At 41.1% G+C, this 12,021-nt stretch overlaps 1 long non-coding RNA gene across 2 annotated transcripts in view; it reads right to left on the bottom strand.

Annotated features, from left to right (window-relative positions):
• Positions 1-4,282: 4,282 nt before the first annotated feature.
• Positions 4,283-12,021, bottom strand: part of LOC308630271 — a 369,427-nt gene continuing 361,688 nt past the window's right edge. Inside the window, exons 8-9 of one of the 2 annotated variants that reach the window (XR_014017791.1) lie at positions 10,641-10,779; positions 4,283-4,858 (exon numbers count right to left, since the gene is read on the bottom strand). This is a non-coding gene — a long non-coding RNA (uncharacterized lncRNA). The remainder of the gene's footprint in view (positions 4,859-10,640; positions 10,780-12,021) is intronic. The other variant, XR_014017792.1, reaches the window with a different exon arrangement.

Raw genomic sequence — 12,021 nt, 5'->3', positions numbered from 1 at the left:
GCACCTAGTCATCAGAGGCCAAACTCTTCTATTGCAGGCATTCAAAAAATGGCTTTCCCTATTTTTCCTTTTTTTGCCTGTGTTTTTTTTTTTTTTTTTTTTTTTTGCGGTATGCGGGCCTCTCACTGTTGTGGGCTCTCCCGTTGCGGAGCACAGGCTCTGGACGCGCAGGCTCAGCGGCCATGGCTCACGGGCCCAGCCGCTCCGCGGCATGTGGGATCTTCCCGGACCGGGGCACGAACCTGTGTCTCCTGCGTTGGCAGGCGGACTCTCAACCACTGCGCCACCAGAGAAGCCCCCTGTTGCCTGTGCTTTTGATGTCCCACTTTTTTTTCTAATGGCCAACCAATTCTAAAGTTCAGCTTTCATGAACATCATTGAAATAAACACTTCTGTGACAGGTTGTGGTTCATTGCAAAGCTGCTGTGAACAATTCCACTTTTGGGTGTATACCCAAGAGAATTGAAAGCAGGATCTCAAAGAGATATTTGTATATCTTGTAGCAGCACTATTCACAATAGCTAAAAGGTAGAAGCAACCCTAGTGTCCATCAGTGGATGAAGTGGTCTATACGTACAATAGGATATTACTCAGCCTTAAGAAAGAAGGAAATTCTGATACAACGTGGATGAACCTTGAGGATATTATGCTAAGTGAAATAAGCCAGTCACAAAAAGACAAATACTTTATGATTCCACTTATATGAGGTATCTAAAGTAGTCAAATTCACAGAAACAGAAAGTAGAATGGTAGTTGCCAGAGCCTGGGAGGAGGGGGCATAGAGAGTTATTTTATAATGGGTTCAGAGTTTCAGTTTTGCAAGATGAGTTCTGGAGATTAGTTACACAACAATGTGAATGTACTTAACACTAACGAACTATACAGCTAAAAATGTACCTGTAGTTAAGATTCTTTAAAAATACCCCCATAACAAGAGAAAAGCAGTGAGGGAGAGTGGAATCTGGAATACAGGGAAAGGAATCAGTTGTCTGCAGAGGAACAGCATTCACCATGGCTTCTGCAGGTACCAAACAGGCAGGCTTTGTGCACTCCTCAAATTAGGCCCATATACTCAGGTGCTCAGCCTTTGTGAGTGAGGGGCTTACAAGGGGCCTGAATAGCCAGAAACAGGGGGTCTTCCTCCATTAAAGTGCATGGATGGCAGGAGTAGGGAGTCAGAACTGTAATTCTGAGCAGAAATATACATTGTCTGAGTGAGCGTCTACAAAGAAGGTTGAAGGTCTTATAATCCAACTGTAGGCAGAAAAAGTTTGCCTGCCCCTGCTTTAGGGTATATGTGGTATTTTATCTGCGGATGATTGATGCCTGTCATTTTCCTCCCCAGATCTCCAAGGGCTTCCCTGGTGACGCAGTGGTTGAGAGTCTGCCTGCTAATGCAGGGGACACAGGTTCGAGCCTTGGTCTGGGAGGATCCCACATGCCGCGGAGCAACTAAGCCCGTGCACCACAACTACCGAGCCTGCGCGTCTGGAGCCTGTGCTCCACAACAAGAGGCTGTGATAGTGAGAGGCCCGCGCACCGCGATGAAGAGTGGCCCCCGCTTGCCACAACTAGAGAAAGCCCTCACACAGAAACGAAGACCCAGCACAGCAAAAATAAATAAGTTAATTAATAAACTCCCACCCCCAACATCTTCTAAAAAAAAAAATGGCAAGAACAGCTGAAAGAAGGAGGACCTCATATTCTAAAGCAGACTAGGGATCATCTTTTACCAAATTCTCTCCACCTCCCTTTATGCTAGTGAGTGGTGTCAAGTTCTGCAAAACCAGAGTAATGCGGTTGTCAAGTGGCAGGCGGTTGGGAAACTTATTGGTTTTCCACTGGTAGATAAATTTGTTGTATCCTAAACAAAGAAAAAACCAACATTCTCAGAGGCCAATCACGAAGAGTCACAGTGTATCTGAGTGGTTAACCCTGTGATACTGAAATGACTCATCGGGGTCTGTGAATTTACTACTATGGATTTCATGGGTTTAGGTCCCCATTCTATATTCATAGTACTCTGTTAATTCTACAAATACTGCTGAAAACTTCCATGCCAGAGTTAGCTGCAGAGGCTCTTGATTTGTTCTCACATTTTTAAAAATATTGTTTTGGCCACGCCATGGGGCGTGCGGGATCTTAGTTTCCTGACCAGGGATGAACCTATGCTCCCTGCAGTGGAAGCGCGGTCTTAACCACTGGACTGCCAGGGAAGTCCCACCCTCACATTTTTTTTTTAACAAATTAAAATATTTTTATTTGGTTAACATAAAGAGAGGGAAAAATCTGAATGTCTTTTCTATCATGAATATATATATATATACACATATTTTTTTAAACTTTTTATTTTATATTGGAATATAGTTGATTAACAATGTTGTGTTAGTTTCAGGTGTACAACAAAGTGATTCAGTTATACATATACATGTATCTATTCTTTTACAAGTTCTTTTCCCAATTAGGATTTTTGGGTTTTTTTTTAAGAGCCTTTGGCTTGTCTCAGCAGCTGAAGATGCTGTGAAAGTTTCTGCTTTACTCCACAGTCCGTGGACTCAACCTCCGAGCTGTTGATTTGGGCAATAACAGTCAAAGGTGCTAAAGAACTGCCAAGAACAGAGTGCTTAACTCGGTCTGGTGTTTCTAAGTTTGAAATGGAAGATGGGAGGGTTTCTGGGTATTTCAAGAAGAAAGGGACTTAATACAGGGAATTAAAAGTTGTGGGATGGGTTAGAGTCATGTCGGTAGGGAAATCTTCAAGGGCTGGAATCCAGGAAGCTGCTACCCCTGCAATCCAGGAAGTAGTGCTGAAGTGGTGAATTCTCAAGAAAATGAGTGGGAGGAAGCCACTGGCAACATCCCACATGTACTGACACCTACTCTTTGACAGCTGCTGCAGCAAATAAGAACTTCTCCTTCTCCTCGGCCTTCAAAACACCATACCAGCACCTCTCCTTAGCAGAATCTAACCCTAACCCCTGCCGCCAAAATTCTAGGGAATGTGCTTCCAGGCTAGCTTCTCCCATGCAGAGGAGAATGTAGAAGGAATCAGGGAACAAGATGGGGTTGATATTACATAACCCAGCTTTGGGGGAGATTCAGGAAGACTTCCTAGAGAATACAGTACCAGAGACCGGGTTTTGAAAGACCAAGGTTGGCCAAGGCCTGGCCTTGGTCAATGATTCACCAAAGGAGTTTCCCTTTCTAGGCTGCAAGAGCCTGAATTAGGGAAGTACCATCTTCCCAAGAAGTGCTCATCTTTTGCAACCAAAAGAATAGGTAGCTATAAATAGCCTGAGTTTCTCACCATTCTGTGTTCAAAATGGATAACTGCAAACAACTTTTCCTTCTAGAGAAAGAGATTGAGGAATGATAGTTACTGAGTCAAACAGCAATACCTTCCTCATTGGAAATGTAAGTGGGGAAGGATTTCTCTCAGAACATGTTTCATAGGCAGTTTGGAGTTGTGTCAAGAGAAAGAAACTGCCAACTACAGTGGCCGTCAGGGCAAGGCACAGAGTGAGATCCTAGCCTCTCCACCTTGACCTTGTCCTCCGTCTCCCTGGTAGCCCCCTCCTAACCTTCCCAGAGACACATCAGAACTCTCCAGATCACCAGCCCACTGACTTCTCATCTTTCCCTCAAAGTTTAGATTGACAGAAATATTGCACTGCTGGGAAGGTAAAGGTATGCATCAATTAAACACCTACACTTTCTCTTGCCACATTAGATGCTTTATGTACCTAATGTGTTGAAATCCTCTAAGGGACCTCTGAGATAAACCTATTGCCCCCACTTTCCAGATGAGGAAGCAAAGATCAAGAAAGGTAAAAATAATATTTCTGAGGTCACACACCCACTGCTCTCCTCCAGAGAAAATAGTGAGACCCTCATTCTTCTAGTATAAGTGAATCCTGAACTCCATGGAGTGTTCCTGGGTCACACGGAGGTTGAAACATCCTTACAGCTTTGCAAGTCTATGGAGAAGCTTGAGCTCATCCCTTGTCACTTCCCCTCCTTCCCCCTTCATCCCAGGAAAATGTGGGACAGTCAGATCTCAACATTGTCAGTGATATTAGCCACAGTAGGGTTCCACTTCCACCCTGACCTCTCTCTGTATCAGTTTCCCAAAGACACGAAAAAAAGAGAGGGCTCCTTTGAGACTAGAGCCCATGTAGATATTCAAAATTTCAGGTCAAATTCGTCTCAGGGAATTTAATTTTTTGTTAGCTTCTTTAGCTTCTACTGTTTCTTTATTAATCAAGTAAATACTTATCTGAGTTAGAAAAAATAGAAAATACATGTACACCTAAAGAAAACTAAAATCTATAAACACATTACAAGGATGAAATTCATAGGTCCTCTGTAAGACAATGAGTTCAGCACTTTATTTTTCTTTTCCACACACCACCTCATGTACCTCCCAGTCTTTTTTAATAATTCTTTGAAGTTTTGGGATCCAGCTCATAGTTATGACACTATTATTTTATATATTATAAGCATTCTGTATCCTGAATGAATTTCAGGCTTTAATTCCTTTTTATAACCATAACGGTGACATTGAAGTTTATCTCTTCTTTAATTGTTATCAGTGCTCTCTGTGAGTCCTTCTATATGGTGACCATCTAATTCTGAGCTCTTGTGTTTCATTACTTAGTTTGCAAATGTGTCTTAAAGAAGTTTTTCAAGGAGGGACTGCAGATAATGTATTTTGTCTCCTTTGCATATCCAGTGATATCATCCCGTTCACTGCACACGTGAATGTTCACTGGAACATATATGGAACATTCCTGGATCACATCCTTTTCTTCTTGAAACTCTACAGATGCTACCAAATTATCTTCTGTCATTTAGTGTGCTGGAAAGAAGAGGAAGGCTAGATTAATTATTATTAATATGAAACAACCCCATTGTTTCACCTCTGCATATTTACGGGATTTTGTATTTATCTCAGGAGGCTAATCCTCTCACCAGGCTACATAGATTTGAGGCTCTTATTTTGGGGTTTTCTTGAATCAGGGCTACTTGTTCCTGCCTCCCATGAGCCTTCTGTGCCTTTAGCTCAGCAATGCTAACTGGTGTCACACAGCTCTACATTTTCTGGCCAACATTTCTGAAATCTCACTTATTGTTACTCTCGTCCTTTCAACCCTTTGTCTCCTTTTCCCTAAATTCTGAGGGACTTTCTCAGATATGTCCTCCACACCCGTGGTAAACCTTCACACAGCAGGAAATAGCGATACTGCCTATTGAGCACATATATTTTTCTTTCTTTCTCCCATCTTGATTCCTCCATCTAATTGCTTTGCCTTTTTCACCCTCTAGATTTTTCCTCCAGACATTCTGCTTCCATTTCAGAGAGACCTTCGTGCAGTTTGTGGGAGTACCATACAGTTTTCTGAAATGACCATCTGGATTCTGTGATAAATTGTTCTCAGTATTTCTCTACCTTTTTCCTCCCGCCCACCTTTTTGGGGGGCAAGATTTTTCATTGCCCCCTTCTTTGTATTGATAATGATATTGTTTGTTTTACTCCTCCTTGGACAGGACAAGGTTGGTTTTTCACTGTTTGTTAAAGCCAGGAAGAGTGACTTGCTCCATGCATGCCCTAAGGGTCAAATTCTCTTCTCCAATTCACAATTTATGCTCACAGATTTCAGGCCACTCCTTGCTTAATAGCTGGCTCTCCCCTGGGATGCCGTGCATTGAATATGCTTCCTTCTTGCTCAGATCTCAGCCCAGCCTCTTGTTCTCAGAGACAATGCAGGATGGGACCAGCCCAGCCCCTGCCAGGCAGAAGCCGCCCGAGACTTCATGCCTTGGCAGCTACTTCATGGCTTTGGCAGGGTCACTTGCCTCCCCACACTACTTCAGTCTCTCCCTATTTTCTGTTCAGGCTTTCCTGTGATTCCCAGCATCTGGCTGGACTGGGGGAAATGGGAGAAGAGGGGGAGATAATACTATTTTCGAGGACAACTCCTGAGAAGGGGAGTTTTTTCATGAAGGAAAGCAAGAGCGTGCCATATGCTGGAGTTGAGGTGGCTGATCCTCAGTCCAGATCCATCTACCCCACAATTACTGTGAACCGTTCTAGCTTCTGTCATCAGGCTGTACATTCAGTCTTAGCGTTCCATCTCATCTACGTTTTTGTTTTTTTTGTTTTTTGTTTTTTTGCGGTACGCGGGCCTCTCACTGTTGTGGCCTCTCCCGTTGCAGAGCACAGACTCTGGACTCGCAGGCTCAGCGGCCATGGCTCACAGGCCCAGCCGCTCCGCGGCATGTGGGATCTTCCCGTACCGGGGCACGAACCCGTGTCCCCTGCATCGGCAGGTGGACTCTCAACCACTGCACCACCAGGGAAGCCCTCATCTATGGTTTTAACAAGAAGAGCTGAACAGCTTAGCTTCCGGGCCCACCAGACAGCTACCATTTTGAACCGGAAGTCAGCAGGTAGTTTACTTCAAACTTTTTCAATTTCCAAGCAGCTATTAATTCAAAGGGTCAAAAATATGTATAAGCCCCAAATTGAAGTCCATGGTGGCCTGTCCTTGTCTCCTCTACACAGTCTGGGTGAAAACTTGGCAGAGCAAGAGAAAAAAGGTGACAAAGTTTTAGTTCAGTTTGGATTCGTTTATTTTATTTTGTAAATTTTCTTCACAGAATCTTTCAAACTGCAAGTTTAGTTTTCACTCAACATCTCAGCCTCTGAAGGCTGTCCCAGTGGAGGGCTCTCCACTACTCTGCTGAGTGCCCCAGGCCGGGTCTGTGAAGTCCCGTTTCTCATAGCAAGTCATACAGTCTACAGAAGCTCTTTCTCACTTAGAGGCCCGCATGCTTCTTCCTGGGCAAGGTGGCTGAACTGGAGCCCCAGAGCCAGGGTCTGTTCTTAGAGAAGGGGGATGGAGTTCCTGGTTACCTGCTGTATAAAAAAGCATCTTTAGGAAAGACCTCATTGAAATCCTGACATCCAAGCCAAGCTTTGAGGAATCTAAGGCGAAGCCATGAGGTTATCCGGGAAAGAGGGTTCTAGGCAGGGAGAACCACTGCTGGGAGCTTCTTAAGGAAGATGTGGGCCTGGCACACTTGAAGCTCAGCAAGGAAGCTAGTGTGGCTTAAGCCAAAGGAGCCAAGGGTTGGGATGGTGGTACCGGGGGCATCACGCTGACGGCCCAGTAAAAACTGGAGGACTATGGCTTTGAGTGAGTGAGATGGGAGCCTTGGGAGGATTTTGAGCAGGGGCGTAACACGATATGACAAATAACACTAAACAAGAGTTATCACACTTGCAATGAAAATAAAATACTGGTGAGGCACAGAGGACTCAACAGAAACAGCAAGAGCCACCGGGGACCAGCTTCTTCTGTGGCTTCATGCTGAGAGGGTGGGATGAACAGGAGACACATCTAAATGGCCGGTGGAAGGCCCCAGAAAAGGATACTTTGTGGGACCCTAGAAGAAAACCCATGTTGGGTCAACCAGAAGCTTCAGCTAAGCTCTCACCCCATGCCCTGTATCCTCAGATTCCAGAAGAGTGTTCAGAAAGAAACATTCAGCCTGATTAATTTAACTAAAAGTAACAAGGCAAGACCACCTGATCAAAGACGAAGCCAAAAAGGAACAATAGTGTCTTTCCACATTGGATCAGAGCAAAGAGAAGATCTGGGCAGAGCTCTCCATGTTAAGCGTGAGAAAAAAGGGAGGAAAATGGCATTTCAACTATGCAAGCATTCTAGAACACAAAAGGGAAAGGAAAGACAATCTGCAAAAGAACAATAAAAAACTCAGTATGGAGTCATTTATACAAGACTCAAAAACAAGATGATGAAGCAATATGCTGGGTTGAAAAGGCAGATTACCAGGTTAAGGAAACAATTGCAGGTCAAAGCATCATCCTTACAGATCAAACAAATAAATGTAAACCAGTGGAGAACAGACTAGGCACAACTAAAAATTCAAACAATGACAAAAAGAAAAGGCTTTAACACCTCACAGTGAATGCAAAGGAAAAAGATAAATGAACAAATCAGTTACAGATGATGATAAATAAAGACTTCAAAGTTGGCCCACATAAAGAATCATTTATATTTCTTAAGGAGAGCAACCAACAAATGGGAGAGTGTTTCAGAGATGTCATTTCATATATATTTGTGATACTAGAAAAATACTAAATCTGCAAATCATAAGAAATTAATATATTAGAAAAAAACAGTACAATTGACAAGGAGGCACTGAACTTAGCCTGATCAACATTATCTATAGAGGAAGACTTTATCCAGACAGATAAAAAGGGAGTGAGGTGGGATCCAGCTGGCCTCAGACTTCACCACAGCAACATTCTTCGAGAAGAAATCAGATTTATGTCCCAAAGCCCTGACTAAAGGAAAATGGAACTCAAGAATATTAAAACTGAAGACATTCTGAAACATGAAAGAACTCAGAAACTATATGAGCCCTCTTGCAAAATATACTGGAAGACTAATCCAATCGCAAGATGAATTTATTAAAACACACACATACACACACCTCTAGAGTGAAGAAGTTATAGTTCAAAGAACTAGCTATGGGGATCACATTCATTTAAATAAGGTTAAACAACAGCACAACAGCAAAATGTTTGATTTCTGAACACAATGTGCTATCAATCATTTTAAGTTTAAAATTGTAGAAAGGAGGTGGGAGAAAGTATCAGAGGATGAATCACGTATCATTTTTTATTTTATTGAAGTATAATTGATGTATAGTATTATAGAAGTTACAAACATATAATATAGTGATTCATAATTTTTAAAGGTTATACTCCATTTATGGTTACTAGAAAATATTAGCTATATTCCCTGTGTTGTACAACATATCCTTGAAGCTTATTTTATACATAATAGTTTGTACCTTTTAATTCATTACCCCTCTATTGCCCCACCCCTTTCCCTCTCCCCACTGATAACCACTAGTTTGTTCTCAATATCTGTGAGCCTGCTTCCTTTTTGTTATATTCACTAGTTTGTTGTATTTTTTAGATTCTACATATAAGTGATATTATACAGTATTTGTCTTTCTCTGTCTGACTTTTCACTTAGCATAATGCCCTCCAAGTCCATCTATGTTGCTGCAAATGGCAAAATTTCATTATTTTTTTATTGCTGAGTAGTATTCCATTGTGTGTGTGTGTGTGTTTGTGTGTCTGTGTGTGAATGTATATCTCACATCTTCTTTATCCATTCATCTGTTATGGACACTTGGGTTGCTTCCATTTCTTGGCAATTGTAAATAGTGCTGCTGTGAACATTGGGGTACATGCCTCTTTTTGAATTAGCATTTTTGGTTTTTTTCAGATATATACTCAGGAGTGGAATTGCCGGGTTATATGCTAGTTCTATTTTTAATGGGAGAAAATATTTGCAAATAATATGACTGATAAGGGGTTACTGTCCAAAATACATAAACAGCTCGTACAACTCAACATCAAAAAAACAAACAACCTGATCAAAAAATGGGCAGAAGACTTGAATAGACACTTTTCCAAAGAGGGAATGCAGATGGCCAAGAGGCACATGAAAAAATGCTCAACATCAATAATCATCAGGAAAATGCAAATAGAAACCACAATAAAATGTCACCTCACACCTGTCAAATGGCTATTATCAAAATGAATACAAATAGCAAATGTTGGTGAGACTGTGGAGAAAAGGAAACCCTCGTACACTGTTAGTGGGAGTGTAAATTAGTGCAGCCACTGTGGAAAACAGTGTGGAGGTTTCTCAAAAAACACTTTATCTTTTATAGTAGGAGGTTATTTTTAATTAGTATAGCCTGAAAAATTGGAAGATGTATATTAAAAGAGAAAAATGAAACATTTGATTTCATCAAGTTTTTACTTAACCCTACTTAGAGAGATATTTGAGGAAATACTATCGCTGGCAGTGGAAAAAAAAAGAAACATGATCTAAATTTCAGCAGTTTCTTCAGTTTCACTTCAGTTCATTTTTCTTTAGTTACAATCAAGTGTAATTACATAATGTTTTTATTTTAAAAAGCATTATGATCTCTAACTAGTTAGCTAGCTTTTTATCTACCTAACTAGCCTTCCATTCTTCCAACCCACCCATATATGCACAGGGATGTTTGGAATGATGTCCACCAGAGTTAATGTTGGTTATTTCTTGCTGGTGGAATTCTGAAGTGATTTGCTGATTTCTTCTTCATACTTAAAAAAATATTCTTTAAAATTATTTTATTATGAGCATTTATCATTTAATAAGAAATACAGTTGTGATGTTTTAAAATACATATGTTGGGAATTCCCTGGCAATCCAGTGGTTAGGACTCTGTGCTTCCACTTCAGGGGCACGGGACTAAGATCCTGCATGCTGCAAGGTGAGGCCAAAAAATATTATAATAATAAAATAAATATGTTTACTTAAGTCTTATATAGTAACAAATCAATATTTGATGGTGTTCTGAAATCAGAATTATTATTCAAGGGTAGTTGATGTATTGAGGGTTTGCTATATGCTGAGCACACTGTAAATGGGCCTCATAGAGACAATGCTATTATTTTTAAACCTCACAGCTTCACGAGCATGTTCCCATGTTAAAGATGAGGAAACTAAATCTCATATATGTTAAGTGATAACATCACTCACTTCCAATCAGCTGAGAAGGATTTCAAATCCATGTTCTGAATTCCAAGTCCATTCATTCCTTTATCAATTTTGTACAGAGGCCCCACTCTGTCCCACATATTACATATGCTCCACTATGGCACAATTCCTAGACTTCTTCCTGAGGACAAAGTTAAGCATTTCCTCTTTAGACAGTTAAAGTGTATAAGAAAGGTTTTACAAAAGAAAGATTCAGAGACCCTGATTCATAAACCATCCTGAAATGGTACCCTCTATTTAGCTTGCCTTTTATCTTCTCTTTGGAGATGATATCGTGAGTGATTTTACATATACCTTGCAGAGTTATTTTATTTAAAATATAAAATATACTGAAATTGGGACCAGGGTGTTTGTGTATGATTCTTTCAGGTGCACATGGATGCCTTGCGTACTTTCTGTATGTGGCTATATTTCACAATTTAAAATATAAAGAATTTTACAGACTGTTAGCAAGGTTTATCAGCTTGTTTCACTCAATAAATTAAATTTTGATCTGTGCTAAACAGTAAAACATAGATGATCAACCATATTTAGATAAATGTCTATAGGATTGTGTATTATTTACCTATTGTGATATATACAAAATACCCCCCAAATTACTACTTTAAGCCAGCAAACATTTGTTTATCCCACGGCCGCTGGGTCAGGACACCAAGTACAGCTGAGCTGGCTGCCTCTGGCTCGTTCTTTCTCACACACAAAGCCAGAATTAGTGAGTTGATGGGGCAGCCATCATCAAGCTTAACAGGAGAGGAGTTGCTTCAAAACACCCATCTGGCTATTGGCAGGCCTCAGGTCTTTGCTGGCTATGGATCAGAGTCATCAGTTACTTAACCACACGGATTTCTCAATAGGTCTGCTCACAATACGCAGTTTGCTTCTCCCCAAATGAGCGATCTCAGAGAAAAAGAAAAGGAGATTCAATATGAAAGCTGCAGTCTTTTTATAACCTCATCTCAGAAGTTATGTTCAATTGCTTCTGCTTTATTTTATTCATTAGAAGTGATTCACTAAATCTAGGCCTCACTCAACAGGAGGGGAGTACACAGGTAATGAATAGCTGGAGGTGGGGGTCAAGCTAGAGGCTGTTTACCATAGGCAGAGACAAAAAAGCCATGTACCAAAATGGTAGCAGTAGCTGCCTCTAGTAGTGGATCGGAACTATGGGTGTTCTTAATATTATTTTTATTGTTTGCCGTCTTTTCTAAATTATCAATGGTGCAGAGGTAGAAATGGTTGAAAACATGGGCTCTGTATTTAAATTCTGCTTCTGTCAGTCACCACCTGGATAAGACAGAGCCTAACTAAGACTCAGTTTCCCCTGTGCCTACTTCTCATGTTCTTGTGCAGATCGATGTAATCT

This window comes from Mesoplodon bidens (assembly GCF_964165515.1).
Source record: "Mesoplodon bidens genome assembly, chromosome: 16".
In the NCBI taxonomy this organism is placed as follows: Eukaryota; Metazoa; Chordata; class Mammalia; order Artiodactyla; family Ziphiidae; genus Mesoplodon; species Mesoplodon bidens.
The sequence above is the reverse complement of the archived record's forward strand: the minus strand, read 5'-3'. Positions and strand labels throughout refer to the sequence as shown.